Source organism: Pongo pygmaeus, chromosome 3 (genome assembly GCF_028885625.2).
Source record: "Pongo pygmaeus isolate AG05252 chromosome 3, NHGRI_mPonPyg2-v2.0_pri, whole genome shotgun sequence".
Classification (NCBI taxonomy): domain Eukaryota; kingdom Metazoa; phylum Chordata; class Mammalia; order Primates; family Hominidae; genus Pongo; species Pongo pygmaeus.
This window is the reverse complement of record NC_072376.2, coordinates 116,245,599-116,268,682: the sequence shown is the minus strand read 5'-3', so window position 1 is coordinate 116,268,682 and position 23,084 is coordinate 116,245,599. Positions and strand designations below refer to the sequence as shown.

Sequence of the window (23,084 nt, the reverse complement as noted above, 5' to 3'; positions counted from 1 at the left end):
ATTAATTTCCTCTCTTATTTAATTTCCTTTCTTTTTCTTGCTTTGGGTGCATTTTGTCCTTATCTTTTCTAATTTCCACAGATGGAACCTTAGATTACTTATTTGAGGACTTTTAAATATTTTATGTAAGCATTTAATTCTGTAAATTTACATATAAGTACTGTTTTAGTTGAATCCCACAGGTTTTTTAATTTTGTATTTACATTTTCATTCTGTTCAAAATATTTTCTAGATTTCTGTTGACTTTTTCTTTGTTCCATTGTGTGGTAGACAAATTTTGTGATGATTCTTAGGATTTCTGCCTCCTCATCTTCATTACCTTTATATTAGCCTCCCATTGAGTAAAGACTGGACCTATGATTTGCATCTAAGCAATAAAACATGGCATATGTGATGAGATGTCACTTTGGTGATTGAATTATGTTATCTAAAGTTCCATCTCACTATCAGATAGCTCTAGATTTTCTCTTTCTTCATTGATGGCTTTAAAAAATCAAGTTAACATGAATTCTACAGCCACACACACAACTATCTCCCATAACCTTAGAGAGATGGAAATGGATCCTTCTCCAGTCCAGCCTCCAGATGAGAAAACAGCCCAGCCAACATCTTGACAGCACCTTATGAGATCCTAAGAGAGGACCCAGCTAAGTTGTCCTCATTACTGACTCAGAGACTGTCAGATAATAACTGTTTTTGCGGGATGTGATGGCTCACACCTGTAGTTCCAGTGATACGGTTTGGCTCTGTGTCCCCACCCAAATCTCACCTGGAATTATAATCCCCATAATCCCTAGGTGTCAAGGGAGGGACCAGGTAGGAGGTGATTGAATCATGGGGGTGGTTTCCCCCATGCTGTTCTCGTGATAGTGAGTGAGTTCTCACAAGATCTGATGGTTTTATAAAGCAGTTTTCCCCACTCTTGCTCAGTCTCTCTTGCCTGCTGCCATGTAAGATGTGCCTGCTTCTCTTCCACCACGATTGTAAGTTTCCTGAGTCCTCCCCCCACCATGTGGAACTGTGAGTCAATTAAACCTACTTTGTTTTTAAATTATCCACTCTTGGGTAGTATCTTTATAGCAGTGTGAGAACAGACTAATACACCCAGCTACATGGGAGGCTGAGGTGGAAGGATCACTTGAGCCTAGGAGTTTGAGGTGGCAATGAGCCATGACTGCACCATGCATTACAGCCTGGCCAAGAGAGAAAGATTCCATCTCTAAAAATAATAATGACAAGAATTTAAAAGGTGTTGTTTTACAGAGCAGAATAAGAATGGGTGAATAATAATAATTAATTTTAAAAGTATTAAGCTACTAAGTTGATGACAAGTTATTACACACCAAATAAAACTAATAAACATGAATTATTTAAGAGTGTTTTGTGTAATTTCCAAGTTTGGAAATTTTTCTCTTTCCTGTTATTGATTTCTAGTTTAATTCCATTATTATCTAAGAATATATATTTGTTTTAATTTTTTACACTTTTAAAATTTTGTTTTCTATTCTAGAATATGGGTCATCTTGGTAAATGCCTATTTGTACTTGAAAAGTATATATTCTGCTCTTGTTTGACTCTGTGCTCCATAATGTCAGTTACATGCAGTTCATTGGTGGAGTTATTTAGTTTTTCTATGTTCTTACTGATTTTCTATCTACTAATTTTATAAGTTCTAAAAAGATTATGAAATGCAAAATTATAATTGTGGATTTGTGGATTTGACCATTCAGTTCTCTCAATTTTTGATTCATGTATTTTGAAGCACCATTATTATTTGCATTTAGGATTATTTTGTCTTCTTGGTAAATTGATCCTTTAAGCATTAAACAAGATAAAGAATCTCTGGTAATTTTCTTTGCTTTGATGTACATGGTAGATCTTTTTCTACCATTTTACTTTTAATATACCTGTGCCATTATATAAGGTCCATTAAGCTATAAATTTTATGATCTATGATTTCAAATGAATTATAAATGAGACATGTTATGACAAAACAAGAAGGATATGTCTAATAAATTTCTGATGTTATATTTAGGCCATGAGAGAGAGACACTATATTTTGAGATACAATTTTTAGCATCAAAAAGTGAGTGGAATTGAGAGATCCTTCATAACATGTAGGAATGTGACTTTGTATTTGTTGGGGGGTGTGGAATACTGTATGTGATTTGACTGCCTCTGAATAACTAAAGTGAAATTTTATCTTGAATTTGGTAAATATTATTTTTAAATATTCTATTTTACCAGTTTAAAGAAAACAAGCAAATCTGTTGGGTGTAATATTTTAAAAGGAAGAATATTATTCTCTATTTTCAATAAAATAGTTTATCTTAGCAAGAGAAAGCAAACCTATTAAAATAGAAAAAATATATACGGAAGAAAGAGAAAGCTTAGAGAAAAAATAATTTAACAGAAATAAAACTACTCCTATAATTAGTTTTCTTTTGAAAAAATGTGAATACTGTTATCAAAGAGGTGGATGTAGAAACATAGCTATCAGAATAATGTTCAATTTCCTAATAGCCCTATTACCCTATTAAGTGAGCACATAGATGAAATGGCTTATTGTAGAGAGTTTAAAAGATCCTCATGGTGAGAAAACAAAACTGGAAAATCTATAGTTGTCAACAATAATTTCAGGTGATAAATGACTTAGGTAAATGATGATGAGACCTGAAAAAGTAGCCTTCTGAACAGATTTCTATTCTTAGCTATCTGTTAGGGTACAAATGAGAAACTATTCTGTATATAGTTCTTATTGCATTTTCACTTGACAATAACGAGAAATATATATATTGTTTTATATATATACATATATAAATATATATTTATATATATGCATATATACATATGCATATATATAAATATATATATACACACACACATATATATATGTGTATATATATATAAAACTTAATCTGGAAACTTTCTAATGGATTGTTACCAGAGCAAATTTCCATACTGGTGTCTATTATAATACATGTTCTTTGATTTTTACTAGGTCTGCTCAGATTTTTTTCTCCAAACAAGCTTAAACATTCCTCCTTATCTCAATAGAATAAAAATGTCTACAGACTAAGCACCATTTTCTTTCTGTTCTGTAGGTGTGACTGCTGCTTCAATTGGTTAGTTCTACTTGCTAACAATAAAAAGTACCCAAGCTCATATGGGTTTTTTTTATTGTTAATGTAAACATCACCCATATGATGAAATATCCCATATGTTTCATCATATGGGTGATGAAACCCTCAAAAGCACTCTACTTTTATCCGTTCTCAAGTACTGCATATAGCTTGAGCACAGTCTAACAGTATAATCTGAGGCATAACAAGTGCTTTCAATTAAAGGATTTAAGAGTACTATAAAGAAACATAATTACTTAGCAATATAATAATGCGGCTTCTCATTGAATGGGATTTAAGGGTTTTATCACACGAAACTACTCCATATTTAAAAATATATATATAATAGAGCTTGTACTGTTAGTCTGCCCCAGCTTCTGCATTCTGTGTAGTTCCAGTGTACCTTTTGTTAGAGATAATTGATATCCAATCTTTTATTTATCTGCCAATGGAGAGCTTTCATTACAAACCATCATTCTACTTGCCTTTCCCTGCAGTTATCTATAGTCACCATTATATTATAGAATGTTATTACATAAATTTAAATTTGTGTCCTCAAACTAAAACTTTAGAGGGAGTTATTTTAAAGGGGGTGTCTCATAAAACAAGTAGAGCTCAATTAAAAGGATTCATACCATCTCCTCTCCCCCAGCTTCCTCAAAGTCAGCAGTTACTCCACAAAGGGTTGTTATTGAGATGTCTTTTCAATGCATATAAAACCTGAGAATGAAAGGGCATCTGATGTGGGAGCTCTTTGCACCCGTTTCAGGAAAACCAAAAGTACTACTACTACTTCAAACATTTATTTGGAATTATGGTTTATAGGAATCAGATATGATGACCCCCTCAGAATACTTTCACCACCTAACAATTCCAGTCCTGAGGTTTGAAATATGCTGCTATTAAGGTAACCATAACAGCCATTATTTATATGCCACACTGTCATCTCAAAGAAACACCCACAGTTCTACTCAGAAAGTATGATTTCCATTTTACTATTTTGGAAGAGGAGAATACAAATTCAGGATTATGATTGTCTTTTACCTATAAGAAAGCAATGCAAATGGGCATAGTTAGGGCCTCCAGAACTAAAAACTTTAATTTCTTGTATTTACATAGTAATGCAACATAGAGGATGTCAGTTAGCACTTTATGAAATTTATAGAGTAAGCATAATAATCTTCTTAAATTAATGGAACTGAAATCCACCATACAAAAGATTAATAATTCGGTGTGCACTTTCTGGCATCCCTGATTTTCTTCAGTGGTGAGACATGAAAATGACAAAACTGGAAAATACTTGCTTTTTGAAGTCAGATTATATTACTAATAAGTCATTTGTCTCCCATGAGCTCAGAAAGACTGAGAAGACTTATGGCCCTCAAAGAGAAAAGACTATTAAAATAAAATAATCTTATATTTGTAGATGTGGTGTGAGGACAGAGAATCAGCTGTTTAAAAAAAAAAAAAGCAACTACCTTTTATTTTCTAAGTGTATCTCATGCGTGAACTGACCACTCTAAAACAGCAGACTCACATCATTTTCTATCCACTTAATCTGTTTTATCTTTCTGCATAGTACCTGCTGCTATTTTGTGTACCTTTATAGTCACACATTCTAGAATAATGCTTTCATTTATTTGGCACTCGATGAATATTTGTTGTATGGATAAATGAATGAATAAATGAGTGGAGGTGATTTTTAAAGTTTTAAAAAGTAATTTAATAGTTTGTGCTTAAATCAGTTTTAATAAGATGAAAATATAATTAAAAAGAAAAGCCAACTGTGGAAAAGTTTCTGATTCTCCTCTTTATTATCTGAATTTTGAAGTTATCTAATACTTCCTTTATTCCACTTGCACAACTAAATAGATATTTCCATCTTCACAACTTATATACCCTTAAGATTTGGAAATCCTCATGCTTGTTGGCCACCATCATCTTTGCAAATTTAAAGAGAATACACTGGCACCGCCACAAGCTACTATTTAACTGATAAAAAAAATTGATACGGTGTAGATCAACATCAGACATAACTGAAAGGAATGAATTCCTAGTACACCCAATGAATTTACAAAGTCTCCAAGAGTCACACTGAATATTTCCATTTAATCATTGAATCACTGAGCACTAGTTGCCATTATTCAAGTTGCACAGAAGATCTCACTACTCTCCATTCAACAAAACTGTTTTAAACGGAGAGATTTAGAAGAAAGATAACCTATACTACATTACCTTGATGAAACAGGTTTCTGTTGAAAAGCTAGGGACAATATCCAAAGCAAGTTTTATTTAATCCTCATATCAGAATTTGGCATATGCTTTTTTTTTCTTTCTATGCGACTCACAACTACCTAAGAACCACCTTTTTTCTTTTTTTTTATTTCCAGTTTTTATTTTATGATTGAGGGTACATGTGCAGGATGTACAGCTTTGTTACATAGGTAAACTTGTACCATGGTGGTTTGCCAAACAGATCGTTTCATCACCTAGGTATTAAGCCCAGCATCCATTAGTTATCCTTCGTGATGCTCTTCTTCCTCCCACCCTCCACACTCCAAAAGGCCCCAGTGTGTGTTGTTCTCCCTTATGTGTCCAAGTGTTCTCATCATTTAGCTCCCACTTCTAAATAAGAACATGCAGTATTTGGTTTTCTGTTCCTGCATTAGTTTGCTAAGGATAATGGCCTCCAACTCAATTTATGTCCCTGCAAAGGATATAATCTCATTCCTTTTTATGGCTGCATAGTATTCCATGGTATATGTACCACATTTTCTTTATCTAGTCTATTACTGATGGGCATTAGGTTGATTCCACGTCTTTGTTTTTGTGAATAGTGCTGCAATAAACATACACATGTATGTGTCCTTATAATAGAATGATTTATATTCCTTTGGGTATATATCAGTAATGGGATTGCTGGGTTGAATAGTATTTCCACTTCTACATCTTTGAGGAATCACCACACTGTCTTCCACAACGATTGAAATAATTTATACTCCTACCAACAGTGTAAAAGTGTTCCTTTTTCTCCACAACCTCACCAGCATCTGTTGCTTTTTGACTTTTTGATAATAGGCATTCTGACTGGTGTGAGACGGTATCTCATTGTGGTTTTGATATGCGTTTCTCTAATGATCAGTGATGTTGAGTTTTTCTCATATGTTTGTTGGCCACATGTATGTCTTCTTTTGAGAAGTGTCTGTTCACGTCCTTTGACCACTTTTTAATGGGGTTGCTTATTTTTTTCTTGTAAATTTGTTAAGTTCTTTATAGATGCTGGATATTAGACATTTGTCAGATGCATAGATTGCAAAAATTTTCTCCCATTCTGTAGGTTGGCTGTTTACTCTTGATAGTTTCTTTTGCTGTGAAGAATCTCTTTAGTTTAATATGATCCCTTTTGTCTATTTTTGCTTTCGTTGCAATTGCTTTTGGCAACTTTGTCATTAAATCTTTGCCCGTGCCTATGTCTTGAATGGTATTGCCTAGATTGTCTTCCAGGGTTTTTATAGTTTGGGGTTTTGCATTTAAGTCTTTAATCCATCTTTATTAATTTTTGTATATGGTGTAAGGAAGGGGTCCAGTTTCAGTTTTCTGCATATGGCTAACCAGTTATCCCAGCACCATTTATGAAATAGAGAATCCTTTCCCCACTGCTTGTTTTTATCAGGTTTGTCTAAGATCAGATAGTCTTAGGTGTGCAGTCTTGTTTCTGGATTCTTTATTCTGAAGAACCACTTTTAACACACTATATTTGTTTGTCTTTGTCTGCATCTTATCTCTATAGCTGTTTTTCTTCCTCTGTTAATTTCACTACTATATTTAATATAGGTTAGGATAACTTAGATTGACTGTCTACTGCATCTGACATTATCTAGCTCTTTGAATATATTGTGTTATGTAGTGTAATTTTAATGTTATGATAGTGTTATGTTTGTTATTTCTATTTAGCAAAGTTAAGAAAACTACTTATTTTAAAATCTATATACATGCTGAAGTCCTCATTTGTGAACAATTATTCATCTATCTGTACAAATGTTAAACAATCATTTGCATTCACTGCTTAACAATTATGTTGACTCCTGTGAGCCAGAAGCTGCAAGGTGGGTGCTACAGAACACAGAGAAGAATAAATCAGTATCTTTTTCCTCTCGTAGCTCATTTAGAACAATGAGGTGAAATCAAAGTCTAAGCACAATACCTTTGAAGCACTGAGTGTGCAAAAACTAGCTATGGAAGAATAGAAAGGAAATAATTTAGAGTGATTATTCTGTATCTGAGTGGAAATTAAAGCATGGGTAGAAATTTGCCAATTATATAAATTTAAGGTATGAGCAAGAGGGATAATTTCAATTTTTCAGTTCAGATCTACTCCCTATCATTTCTTTCTTTTCTCTGCCCCCTCCCCTCCATGCAGGCTAACTACCTGTGTGGATTGCACCAAAAGGGTCCCTTGCTCTTTGGCCTTTTCTTGGTGTTGCCTAATGGGAGACACATGGAGGAAATGGGAGGAAATGATGAGAGTGGCTTTCGGACGTGTCTACCACTCCTTCCTTTCAGGAGTGCTGCAAATTGGCTAAGCCTCCAACCTGTAAGCATATCTCTTATTGGATGTTCATCTCCTAAGGTTTCATATCTTCATTTCAGATTCCAGGATCCTTTCACCCTTCACATCTGGAGAAGTGGGGTACCCACTCCCTGGCATTGCTAGTCCTGGATAACATTCATTCCACATCGATTTCCTTGAAGTCTACCAATAACTTTGTAAATGGCCTCTTCATTAAACTCTCTTCAGTTTGCACATTCTTGCATGTCATCTATTTTCCCTGGAGCTCTGACTGAGACTCCTTATTTCCTAATATATTTCCTACAATATAGTAGGTTTGTGGGGAAAGATAAGATGTCTAGTGTCACTGTTGTAAAATGTGAGCAAAATTGCAGTTAATCTTCTAGAAAGTGAAGAGGCAGGAAAATATTTTTAAAGACAACCTTGGAGACATTTGTGAAGAAAGCAAGGAAAGAGCCACAGCAGGGAAACTCATTATGAGGACTTTTCAATGATCCAAGCATTGATAGAAAAGAGGGAAAGAACAGATTTGGTGATGTCAGAAATTGGATGCATAAGACTTAAACAGTGCAAAGGAAGTGAGAAAAAGGGAGGATTTTAGAATAACTCTTATGTCCATATGAATAATATTTAGAATGAGGATACTCAAAAAAGTGTTCATTTTTCATGAGTGAAAAACACCTATATTTTTATATAAGTATAGTAAGATTTCTTCTGAAGCCATTCATTCTTTAGGAGGATAGATATAAAATAATTTACATTTATTTTCATAGAATTTTAATGTTGATAATTGGTTAAGAAAAATGCCTGCCAAAACTAATGCCTTGTAGTACCAATTAAAACATGTAGGCTGGGCTCAGTGGCTCACGCCTGTAATCCCAGCACTTTGGAAGGCCGAGGCAGGCAGATCACAAGGTCAAGAGATCAAGACCATTCTGGCCAACATGGTGAAACCCCATCTCTACTAAAAGTACAAAAATTAGCCAGGCGTGGTGGTGCACGCCTGTAGTCCCAGCTACTTGGGAGGCTGAGGCAGGAGAATGGCATGAACTCGGGAGGTGGAGGTTGCAGTGAGCTGAGATTGCGCCACTGCGCTCCAGCCTGGTGACAGAGCGAGACTCCATCTCAAAAAAAAAAACAAAACAAAACAAAAATGTAGCTTTGTTTACTTGTCCTCATCAGTTGAATTATGAACATAAGGTCCTGGAACTATGATTAATCAGCTTTAAGACAAGCTCCTTCTGATGAAAACTAGAATCTCAGAGTTCTGAGGGAGCCTACTTCCATCTATTTCCATGGTTTATCTGGTAGCTTATAGTTATTTAATTCATGTAATAAATGGTTACTCACTCTTCCTGAGGACTTCCAACAACAGAGAAAAAAAAACAGAAAAACTTAATAGCACTGGAGACAATTCATTGTGCTCTGGATAGCTGTGAGTCATTTTTCTCATAGAAACTGTAATCTGAGCTTTTACTCATAAAGTGTTCTAACACTGTTTTTGAAATCTATTCCTCACTACAGCCTTTCATATATTTAACTAAAGCTACCAAGTGTTCTGCCTCTTTTCAAGGCTAAAATGTTTCACTTCCTTTACCTATTAACTACTATGCGATAAGTCTATTGCTCCTACCTGGGAGTTTCTTTCACTCTTATTCTTTCTAACTCCTCCACGTTTAAGCCACCGTTTGCCACTCCCTTTTCATCTAAAACCTCATTCTCTTATAAAAAATGAAATAAAATGAAATTGAATGGTGTTGTACACATTTGGAAAAGCATATCTAGCTTAGAGTCTAATTAGAGTATCATGTATAGCTAATTATGTATAGTGTTTTGTGTTATCTCTATAAAGCATTGACTACTAGAAATATTATTTATAGGTGAAATTCAACCTAACACATACAGGCATACATCATTTTATCTTGCTATGCTTTATTACACCTTGCAGATATTGTGCTTTTTACAAATTAAAGGTTTGTGACAATCCTACATCGAGCAAAACTATTGGTGCCATTTTTCTGAGAGCATGTGTCGCTTCATGTTTTCGTGTCACATTTTGGCAATATTCACAATATTTTTAACTTTTTATTTATTATTATATCTGTTCCAGTGACCTATGATCAGAGATCATTGATGTTACTCTGGTAATTGTTTTGGAGCTTCACGAGCCATGCCCATGTAAGCAAGTGAAGTTCATCAGCAAATGTATATGTTCTGACTGCTCCATGTGCTCCTGACTCTCTTCCTCTCCTTGGGACTCCCTATTTCCTAACATATAACAATGTTGAAATTAAGCCAATTAATAACCATACAATGTCCTCTAAGTGTTGAAATGAAAGAGTCACAATGTCACTCACTATTTGAGTGAGTTAAGCTAGAAATGATTAAGCTTAGTGAGGAAGACATATCAAAATCATGCTGCTATAAAGACACATGCACACGTATGTTTATTGCGGCATTATTCACAATAGCAAAGACTTGGAACCAACCCAAATGTCCAACAATGATAGACTGGATTAAGAAAATGTGGCACATATACACCATGGAATACTATGCAGCCATAAAAAATGATGAGTTCATGTCCTTTGTAGGGACATGGATGAAACTGGAAGTCATCATTCTCAGTAAACTATTGCAAGAACAAAAAACCAAACACTGCATATTCTCACTCATAGGTGGGAATTGAACAATGAGAACACATGGACACATGAAGGGGAACATCACACTTCGGGGACTGTTGTGGGGTGGGGGGAGCGGGGAGGGATAGCATTGGGAGATATATCTAATGCTAGATGACGAGTTAGTGGGTGCAGCGCACCAACATGGCACATGTATACATATGTAACTAACCTGCACATTGCACACATGTACCAAAAAACCCTAAGTATAATAATAATTTTAAAAAATGAATTAAAAAAACAAACAAAAAACCCAACACAGGCTGAAAGCTAGGCCTCTTGCACCAAACAGCCAAGTTCTGAATGGAAAGTAAGAGTTATTAATGGAAATTAAAAGTGCTACTCCAGTGAACACCAAATGGTAAACAAACAAAGCGACTTTATTGCTGATATGAAGAGAGTTTAAGTAGTCTGGATACAATATCAAACAAGCCACAACATTTCCTTAAGCCAAAGCCTAATACATATCAAGGATCTAGCTCTTTTCAATGCTATAAAAGCTCGAAGGTTGAAGAAGCTGCAGAAGAAAATTTGTAGCCAGCAGAGTTTGGTTCCTGAGATATAAGGAAAGAAGCCATCTCCATAACATAAAAGTGCAAGGCAAAGCAGCAAGTGTTGAAAAGCTGCAGCAAGTTATCTAAAGGACCTAGTTAAGATCATTGATGAGGTGGCTATATTAAAGAACAGATTTTCAATGTAGACAAAACAGTCTTACATTGTAAAAAGATTCCATCTAGGACTTTCATAGCTAGAGAGGAGAAGTCAATGCCTGACTTCAAATCTTAAAATGACAGGCAGACTCTGTTACTAAGGGTTAGTGCAGCTGGTGACTTGAAGTTAAGCCAGTGCTCATTTGTTATTCCAAAAATCCTAGGGCCCTTAAAAATTATGCTGTTTATTCTGCCAGTGCCCTATAAAATGAACAACACAGCATGGATGATGACACATTTGTTCATGGCATGGTTTAATGAATATTTTAAATCCATTGTTAAGACTCACTGTTCAGAAAAGAAGATTCCTTTCAAAATATCACTGCTCATTGGCAATGCACCTAGTAACCCAAGAGCTCTGATAACAGATATATGAGATTAATGTTGTTGTCATGTCTGCCGACACAACATTCATTCTGCAGCCCAGGGATCAAAGAGTAATTTAGAGTTTCAAGTCTTATTATTTCACAAATTTATTTTGTAAGGCAATAGCTGCCATAGTGATTCCTCTGATGGATCTGGGAAAAGTAAATTGAGAATCTTCTGGAAAAGATTCACCATTTTAGATAGCATTAAGAACATCGTAGATGACTTTGAGGGGTTCGAAACTTCAATGAAGGAAGTAACTGCAGTTGTGGTGGAAATAGCAAAAGAACAACAATGTGGAGCCTGAAGATGTGACTGAATTGCTGCAATCTCATAATCAAACTTTAATGTTTAGGAGCTGCTTCTTATGCATGAACAAACAAAGTGGTTTATTTAAATTGAATCTACTCCTGGGCAAGATACTGTGAACATTGTTGAAATAATAATAAACAATATAGAATATTATATAAACTTAGCTGATAAAGCAGCAGCAGGGTTTGAGAGTATTGACTTCAACTTTGAAAGACATTCTACTGTGGGTAAAATGCTATCAAACAGCATTGCATGCTACAGTGAAATCTTTTGTGAAAAGAAGAGTTACTTGATGTGGTAAACTTCATTATTGTCTTATTTTTAAAAACCTTTGTGGGATACAGCAAAAGCAGGACTAAGAGGGAAGTTTATAACAATAAAGACCTACATCAAAAGATCAACACAATAAAAAGTTGCTTTTTTGAAAGGACAACCAAAATTGACAAATCTTAACCAAAGAAGAAAGGAGAGAAAATATAAATAAATAAAATCAGAGTTGAAAAATTAGATATTACAATTGATAGCTCAAAAATTTAAAGGATCATTAGAGACTACTATTGTGCAACTATAAGCCAATAAATTGGAAAACCTAGAAGAAAAGGATAAATTCTTGAATACGTACAACCTCCTAATAATGAACCATAAAGAAATAGAACACCTAAATAGGCCAATATTATGTAATGCATAGAGCCAGTAATAAAAACTCTCCCATCAAAGAAGAGCTCAGGGCTTGATGGTTTCAATGCTTAATTCTACCAAACATTTAAAGAAAGGCTAACACCAATCCTACTCATACTCTTCCAAAAATATTAGGAAGAGGGAATACTTTCAAACTCATTCTCTAGGGCCAGCATTACCCTGATACCAAAACTAGGCAGAGACACTACCACAAGAAAAAAAATTAAAAACTGCAGACCAGTATTGATTAATATAGATGAAAATAATCCTCAACAAATACCAGCAAGCCAAATTCAACAACACATTAAAACGATCATTCATCATGATCAGGAGAGATTCACATCAAATCCATAAACATGAAACATTACATCAACAGATTGAAATACAAAAAATAGATGACTATTTCAAAAGATGCTAAAAAGGCATTTGGTAAAATTCATTGTCATTTCATGATTAAAAACTGTTATCAAACTGGATATAAAAGAAATATACCTCAATCCAATAAAGGCGATATGTAACAAACCTACAGTATCATACTGAATGGGAAAAACTGACAGCCTTTTCTGTAAGATCTGGAACAAGACAAGGATGCCCATTTTCACCATTTTTATTCAATATAGTACTGGAGGTCATAGCCAGAGTAGTTAGACAAGAGAAAGAAATAAAGCATATCCAAATTAGAAAGAAAGAAGCTAAATTACTCTTGTTTGCAAATGATATGATCTTATATTTAAAAAACCTAAAGACTCCACTAAAAACGAAAAACTGTTAAAATGGATAAATGAGTTCAATAAAGTTGAATCAACATACAAAAATCAATAGCATTCCTATATGCCAACAGTAAACATCTGAAAAGGAAATCAAGAGAGCAATCCCATTTATAATAGCAACAAATAAAATAAAATACCCAGGAATTAACTTAACCAAAGAAGCAAAAGATCTCTATATTGATGAAAGAAATTGAAGAGGGCACCAAAAATGAGAAGATATTTCATGTTCATGGCCTGGAAGAATTAATATTGTTAAAATGTCTATTCTACCCCAAGTAATCTACAGATTCAGTGCAATTCCCATCAAAATACCAATGATATTCTTAGTAGAAAATTTGTTTAAGTCCTAAAAGTTGTATGGAATCACAGAAGATCCCAAATAGCCAAAATAATTCTGAGCAAAAAGAACAAAACTTGAGGAATTACATTACCTGACTTCAAGTTATACTGCAAACTTATAGTTACCAAAACAGTATTGTACTGTCATAAAAACAGACACATAGACCAATGGAACAGAATAGAGAACCAAGAAATAAATCCACACATTTGCAACCAATTCATTTTCAACAAAGGTGCCAGGAACATACATTGGGGAAATGACAAGTTTGACAAGAAATGACCATTTAACAAATGGTTCTGGGGAAACTGGATATCCATTATGGAGAAGAATGAAACTAGACCTCTATCTCTCACCATATAAAAAAATCAAAAATTAATTAAAGACTTATATGTAAGACCTAAATTATGAAACTACCATTAGAAAACATTGTGGAAAAACGTAAGGACTTTTGTCTTATCAAAGATTTCTGGAATAAGACCACAAAAGCACAGGCAATCAAAGAAAAAAAATCCATAAATGGGATCACACCAATGAAAAAAGTCTTTTACACAGCAAAGGTAAAAATAGGAGGAAATATTTGCAGAGTATTCAACTGAGAAGAAATTAGGAACCAGAATATATAAGAAACTCAAATACCTCAATAGAAAAACAAATAATACCATTTTTAAATGGACAAAAGAGCTGAACTGACATTTCTCAGTGGCAAACATACAAATCATCAACAAGTATATAAAAAATGCTCAACATCACTAATCATCAAAGAAATGTAAATTAAATCCACAATGAGATATCATGTCACCTCAGTTAAAATAGCTTTTATCAAAAAGACAAAATGTAATAGAAGCTGATGATGCAGACCAAGAGAAACGCTCATGAACTGCTGGAAAGTAAATTAGTACAGCTGCTAGAAAACAGTATGAAGGTTCCTCAAAAAACTAAAATAGAAATTTCGAATCATCCTGCAAGCCCAATGCTAGATATATATTTTTAAAACAGGAAACTAGTATATTGAAGGAATATCTGCAATCCCATGTTTATTGCAGCAGTATTCACAATAGCCATGATATGGAATCAACTTAACTGTTTATCAATGAATGGAAAGAGAAAATGTGGTATATTAAATTGGTGCAAAAGTAATTGCGGTTTTTGCCATTACTTTTAATAATAAGTAATGGAATACTATTCAGCCATGAAAAAATGAAATCCTGTCATTTATAACAATATGAATAAAACTGAAGGATATTATGTTAAGTGAAATAAGCCAAGCACAGAAAGACAGATATTGTATATTCTCACTCATACTTGGAACTAAAAAAAATATATTGTGTATTCCAAAATAACTAGAGGAGTGGATTTGGAATGTTCCAAACACAAAGAAATAATAAATCCTTGAGCTGATGGATATCTTAATTATTTTGATCAGATCATTACATATCATATGATTTTATCAAAATATCACATATACTTCATAAATACATACGACTATTTTTTTTTTTTGAGACAGAGTCTCGCTCTGTCACCTAGGTTGGAGTGCAGTGGTACAATCTCAGCTCACTGTACCCTCCACCTTCCGAGTTCAAGCAATTCTCCTGCCTCAGCCTCCTGAGTAGCTGGGATTACAGGTGCACGTCACCATGACTAGCTAATTTTTTGTATTTTTAGTAGAGACGGGGTTTCACCATGTTGGCCAGGCTGGTCTTGAACTCCTGACCTCAGGTGATCTGCCTGCTTCGGCCTCCCAAAGTGCTGGGAATACAGGTGTGAGCCCCCACACCTGGCCAAAACAACGGTTATGTACTCAAAAAAAATTAAAGATTAAAATAAAATTTAAAAAGTAAGCATTCTTACATACCAACAAAAATTGCAACAGCCACCTCAACTTTCAGCAACCACCACCCGAATCAGTCAGCAGCTACCGATATTGAGGCAAGAATCTCCACCAGCAGATGATTATGACTTGCTGAAGGATCAGTTGATCATTAGCATTTTTTATCAGTAAGTAATTTTTAATTAAGCTATGTACATTTTTTAGACATAATGCTATTGAACACTTGATAGACTACAGTACAGTGGAAGCATAAGCTTTAAATGTGCTGGCAAATCTATAATTTCTGTGACTTGCTTTACTGCAATATTTACTTTATTGTGGTGGTCTGGAACCAGACCTACAACATATCCAAGGTACTCCTGTACGTCAGTGAAGGAATTGCTTTCAAAAAAATAATCTTCTGGCCAGGTGTGGTGATTCACCAATTTGGGAGACTGAGGTGGGCTCATCGCTTGAGCTCAGGAGTTCAAGACCAGCCTGGACAACATGGTGAGATCCCACCATCTCTACTAAAAATATAAAAAATAGCCGGGAGTTTGGGGCACACCTGTGGTCCCAGCTACTCAGGAGACTGAGGTGGGAGGATCACTTGAGCCCAGGAGGCAGAGGTTGCAGTGAGCCAAGATCACACCACTGCACTCCAGTCTGGGTGACAGAGACCCAATCTCAAAAAGAAATAATAACAATCTCCTAAGAGTTCAAAAGTGTTTTCACAGGGAATTAAACTCTCAATAAAGTTGTTTTAATAAAATTTGTTTTAATCTTTATTTCTTTTAAATGTTTTACAACTTTGAGGGGGTTGTAAGTGAAGATTTCTTACATTCATGTAAGATAAGTGGTGAAGTGTGGTCTTTTAGTGTACCAGTATTTTTATATTATTATAAATACATAATAGGTGTCATATTTATGGGGCACATGTAATATTTTGATAAAAGCATATAATGTGTAATGATCAAATCAGAGTTATTGGAGTATCCATCACCTCAAGCAGTTAGCATTCTTTTGTGTTAGAAACATTCTAATTCTAGTCTTTTAGTTATTTAGTTATTTAGAAATATACAATAAATTAGTATTAGCTAAATAAGCTGCCCTGTTGTGATACTAAACACTAGATCTTATTTCTTCTATCTAATTATATTTTTGTATTCATTACAAAAATGAATACTTTCTTTACCCTATCCTCTTCAGTACCTGTATGTGGGAGCTAAAAATATTTGAGCTCAAAGTTTTTTTGTTTTTGTTTTGTTTTGTTTTGTTTTGTGTTGTTTTTGAGACAAAGTCTCACTCTGTGCCCAAGCTGGAATACAATGGCGCGATCTTGGCTCACTGCAACCTCTGCCTCCTGAGTTCAAGTGATTCTCCTGCCTCAGCCTCCCAAGTAGCTGGGATTACAGGCATGCACCATCACGCCTGGCTAATTTTTGTATTTTTAGTAGAGAAGGGGTTTCAACATGTTGGCCAGGCTGGTCTCGAACTTCTGACCTCAGGTGATCCACCCACCTCGGCCTCCTGAAGTGCTGGGATTACAGGCATGATTCACCATGGCTGGCCTGAACTCAAAGTTTTTAATATGTAATTGATGACACTGAAGTGACTTTATGAAACAGCTCTTTTGAAGTTACTTATGGAAGTGGTTTTTGAGACAATATAGAGGTGACACAAAATGTCAGTAAACTGGACTTCAAAAGAGTGATTTAGAATTTTATATCTCATGGGTGAAATAATCAAATATGTTCTGATTTTAAAACTACTTATTACAGAGATAGTATAAGTAGCAAAAAATTTAGCAAGTTTTATATTGCCACTATAGATTACTACTTCTAAATCTGTATCTGAAATTTTGAGTAGGCATTGTTTCATCTAATATTCTTTACTGATGCAGCATTTCTATACAAATCATTTTGTAATTACTATTTATGTAAAAAATTAAAATTTTAGTATTAAATGAGTTATATATAAAGTTCTTAGAGTGTATGGTTCCTAAGCATTCATGCATTAGCAATTATGACTTTTATTGTTAAAATAGAAAATTTATGTTTATAATCAATATATTAATGAGGTCATGTTTAATACCTACATCTCTAGCTTCATTCAGTACCACGTTTTTTCTCTGTGCTGTATGCTGTAGGGCTGGCCTTCCATAGTTCCCCAAATGCACTCTGCTTTCTCCTACCTCAGGACTTCGCTGTTCAACTTTCTTCTCTCATTCCCACCTTCATCCTAAATAAGCCCCCACTTATTTTTCTAATCTTAATGTTGCTTTCTTGTGGAAGTTATACCTAATGTCTTTACCACTGTGTCCACCTATAACCAAGACGAGGTCAAATTCCCTATTTTGTGCTTCATAATTACTTGTACATATCTTTATAATATCACACTGTAAACAATGAGGAAATTTTTATTCAACAGCATTTCCAAAAAGTTGAGCTAGACCTACCAGTTTAATGAGGGAGTGAGGGACTGGGTTAAACTTCACAAGAGGTTGTAAATGAGGAGTCACCCATGATGTATGTAGGGTTTTAGAAAATTAGGTGAACATTACAAAAAGAACAAACTCAAGGACAAACATCAGGACAAAGAATGGCAGTGTATTCTCCTCTCTCATAAATCTCTAAGTTCAATATAATTTTGAAATCTGAAAGGCTTTATATAATTAAATTTCTTTTGGAAATCATATGTATATTTTGTACAGATTCAAGAATAGTGACAGAGGGAACTTTAAAAGTCAGATTGGTAACTTTAAAAATCATGGGATATGGTACTGAGCACACAGGCCATTACACTAAAGCCCCAAGGAACATTTAACCAAATATCCGGGAGACAACGTTACTTCAAGGGACATTTGTGTGATAATTTCTAACCTATTTTGTGACTACTTGAGTAATATATTTCTTCTGCATTAGACTCTGAATTCCACAAGGGCAGAAGCTACTTCTATTTTGTTCATCAATATGGCCAAAGAAGATAACAAAATCACAGAAGATAGCTGGTATTCAAGAAGTTGTTTAAAATAAATACATAAATGTGTAGATAAACCTAATTCTAAATTTAAATTGAATGCCTATAACATAGAAACAAATACTTTCACTATTCTGAAGCTGTTTTAAATATAATTTCCCTCAAATATCAGTATATACATTTTACTTATAAAAATCAAAGAATTTGAGATGAACAAGTGATTTGTTTCTTGACAGATAATATCCTATTATATGTATATATTAATATATACATATATGAATAGTCATAGTCATATATACATATATGAATAGTCATAGTCATATATGAGTCATATATGAGTCAGCAAGTATAGATTATTTTAATAAAAGCTTATTCACTTTGAAATTTATTAAGACAACATTTATAATCAGCTAAATGATTCATTTATTCTTAAGTTTGTCTAAGACAGTTATGGGCCGGGTTTGGTGGTTCATGCCTGTAATCCCAGCACTTTGGGAGGCCAAGGTGGACAGAAAGCTTGAACCCAAGAATTCAAGACCAGCCTGGGCAACATAGTGAGTCCTCATCTCTACAAGAAATACAGGAAAAAAAAAAAAAAAACTAGCCAGGCATGCACCTGTAGTCTCAGCTACTCAGAGAGCTGAGGCAGAAAGATCACTTGAGCCAAGAGTTGGAGGTTGCAGTGAGCTGTGATCACACCTCTGCACTCCAGCCTTGGCAACAGAGCAAGAGGCCCATCAAACAAACAAACAAACAATAGAAAAGGCAGTTATGAAAAAAATCACAAAATAAAATGTATCTAGAAAACGCATTTTGACAAAGGTCATGTATCTCTCAAATGATTTGTCAAAGCAGAAAAGCAGAAAATACCCTAGCACTGAAGGCCAGAAGTTGAAACTTTATGGATCATGAGCAGCTGTTGGGCAACTAATCTTTATTTTGCACAGAGAGTAGCCAGACCGTATTTTGTGTTTGGGACTTAACAGACTAGAACATATTCTGCTATGACCAGGAGCAAATTGATTGGAAGAAAGTAAAATTTGTATCATTTTAGGCAAATTATTTTTTGCATAGTTTCTACAATCAAATACACATCTGAAGGCTGCATTCTGTCTTCATTGCAAAACTTGAAAATATGTAAAAGCACATAAAAATCCAGAAACAACTTAATAAAAATGCCAACAAAAGGAAGAATTATAATAGACACAAATAACAATTACAAAGTTGAAAAGTCTTTCTTATTGACATCAGACAAACAAAAGTTACATCCAAAATAATCCGCTTTTCAAAAGACAATAAGTAAACATAAAAGACCACCTCAATTATATGAGAAAAATAGTAAGTGGTAAAGCAAAGTGGTCTATTATTAGAGTGGAAAGGAAAACTGTTAAGAGGTGGCTTTAAAACTATTAGCTTTCAATAGATGCTTCTGAGAATTTCAGCTTCTACAAAAGATAATAAAAAGTGACTTTAAAACATGTTTAGATGGTATGCTAATATGAAGAGTAAAGAATCAGCTCTTAGCTGTTACTTATGAAATAATCCTACTAAGGAAATTCTAATGTCTTTAAGAATCTGGTGAAGGAAGAATGGTGATGAGAAGCTCAGCAAAAAACCTTGGAAAAGTTGATGTGATCACATAAAACATTTTTTAAAGGAATAAAGTACTGACAATTACTTGGGTGAAATTATATCTCAGATCTGACTATTTCTTCTCAAGGTCCAGAGAAAGTTTGTTCAGGTGAGCCTAAGTATCCATTCTCTCCATGCAAATTATTGTTGCTGAAGAAAGTTACAGAATAGAAAATATTGGTGCCCAAACGAATTCCAAATCAACAATTTCAAATAAGTTTTCACCAGAGCCTGGCAATTCTCCCTATTTCTTTGGCCAACTAAGTGTCCCCTTCTACAACAGTATTTTGGTATTTCTTTACTTTCCTCAAACCATTCACTTAATTCAACCTCCAGTGGTAATGCCCTAATCTAAGCAGCAATTATCTCTGACCCAAATCAGAACATAAGTTAGATAACTTACTTCCCTGCTTCCATTCTTTACATATATATATGTTTTTTATTTTTTATGAGACAGAGTTTTGCTCTGTCACTCAGGCTGGAGGGCAGTGATGTGATCTCTGCTCACTGTAACCTCCACTTCCCAGGCTCAAGAGATGCTCATACCTCAACCTCTTGAGTAGCTGGGATTATAGGCATGTGCCACCATACCAGGTTAATTTTTGTATTTCTAGTAGAGATGAGGTTTCTCTATGTTGGCCAGGCTGGTTTCAAACTCCTGGCCTCAAGTGATCCGCCCACCTTGGGCTCCCAAAGTGCTGGGGTTACAGGTGTGAGCCACTGTGCCCAACCTTTGCTTCCATTCTTTTCCTCTGCCAGTCTCCAGACTGAAGCTCGAAGCTCTTTTCTGGAGGAAATCTGATTATTCTACTTCTCTGATAAAATTGCCTCAATTACTTTCCATAGGAAAAAAAATCCACAACCTGTACTATAACTTCATCTTAAACCACCTTCCCTCTTTACTTGCTGTGTATCAATTGCAGTATCCTGTAATTACTAAAGAATATGATGCTTCTCCCACCTGTACCCACTGTCTTAGTTTGTTAGGGCTGCTATAACAATGTATCACATATTTGAGTGCCTTTAAATAACAGTAATTTATAGTCTTATTGTTCTGGTAGCTGGAAGTTTGAAATCAATGCTCCATGATACATGCTCCGTCAAGAATCTGTAGGGGACTCTTTCCTTGTCTTAACCTAGCTTCTGGTGATTTGCTGGCAATCTTTGCTGTTTCTTGGCTTGTTGATGCCTCATTTCAATCTTCTGTCTTCACATAACATTCTCCCTACGTATCTGTTTCCAAATTTGGTAGGTATCTCTAACACACACACACATATATAATATATAAGTATCTAACACATATATATTGTGGAGGAGAAAAATATATATTTCTCTTCTAAAATAAATGGTTATATTTATTTCTCTCCTAAAATAAATGGTTATATTCAAAACTATAATCTGTATCTATATTGTCTTTGAAGACTGTCATAACTGGCTTAAAATTCTAGCTCTTTCTCTTATTATCTGGATCATTATGAACAATTCCCATAATCTTTTAAGCCTCAGTTTTCTTTTCTGTAAAATAGAGGTAATAGTATTATTCTGTGGTTGGATTATTATGGCTATTAAGTGTATATGATGTATGTAACCCTATTACATACATTATGTACCCTAGTTATGGTTAACAATCAATAATTTTTTTATTATTATCTTCACCAACGTAACCACAAGAGATGAATTGTAAAGTCTCCTATTTGAAACATACGCATTTTTTTTTCTTTGTGGAGTTCACACTGTTTTCCTAAACTTAGGTACTTTTTTATCATTAGTTTTTCTTTTCTCTTTCTGTAAGCTTTATTGAGGTATACTTGATATACAAAGAAATGCACATATTTAATGTATACATTTTGATGAGTTTGGAAAAATGTGATATCGCCACAATCAAGGCACTAAACATATCCATCACCTCGAAAAATTTCCTTGTGTTCTTATGTGTGTGTATTTGTTGTGTGTGTGTGTGTGTGTAAGAACACTTAACATGAGATCTATCATTTTAACATGATCAAGTTCATGATAATTTGTTGCTAACTATAGGTACTATGTTATACAGCAGAAGTCTAGAATTTCTTTATCTTGCACTATTAAAACTTTATACCCATTGAGCCCCCAGCAATCATCATCTGTTCTATGCTTTCGTAAGTTTCACTCTTTTAGATACTACATATATTTGGAATCATGCAGTGAATTAAGCCAGTCACAAAAGGACAAATATGATTATTTTTTAAATCTAAGTTTCATGTTTACCTAATGGCTGTTATACATAATGAATTAAGACTATTTTCTTTAGGTAAATCATGACTATAGTTAATATTAAGAATATTATGTAGGTAATTTTCACAATATCTTCTGAAAATTTAATTCTGCCCAGTAGTCACAACAGCAAAGAGTTATAAACATATTGATAAAATATCCTTGTTTTGAAATATTTATTCTTAAGGTTAACATTTTTTGGCCTATGTGATATTCATTCTTTGATGAAAGTATTATGTCTGAAAATTTTTCATAAATCAAAATATATTCTATAAACATAAAATGACCAAAAGTAGAATTGAAACAATATAAAGATCATGTTTTATTAAAATACAAAAAGCTAATTGGTACATATTATTTTTGCCTCTGAACATTAGCTAGAATTTGGCAATTAGCCATGCTATCTCCAGTTCAAAATTGGAAGTTGCTTCTTTCAGCTATATTGTTACTACCTGTACTAAATTAATAAAGAATGACTCTACTTACTATATTTACAGAATTCCTAACTTCCCCAAGAAGTTGCCCTCCAAAAGTTATATTTAAGTATGCTTTAAGTATACTTTTTAGAGACTCAAATATATTTTTCCATTACAACAGTGTTATATGTAGTTACCCAGATAGGCACCATGAAGATGTTCATGATGCAGTATGAATTCAATATAAGGTATAACAGGAAGGCATAGCCTCAATCGAACTGGATTTATTAATCACGGAAATTCTGAACTTGTCTCTTGCTGCTCTTAAATGGGTTTGTGGACCATATCTTTTATAGGAGTTTCTCATCTTTGTCAAGTATGTGGTATGATCCATGTTATTTCTCTAGAATCATATTTTTAAAAGTTAAACATACAGAGGAGACATGAAGATTTT

General features: G+C 34.2%; 1 protein-coding gene across 1 annotated transcript in view; it reads left to right on the top strand.

The window, feature by feature from the left end:
• TACR3 (tachykinin receptor 3) overlaps positions 1-23,084 on the top strand; it is a 118,929-nt gene that overhangs the window by 33,807 nt on the left and 62,038 nt on the right. The window lies entirely within an intron of this gene.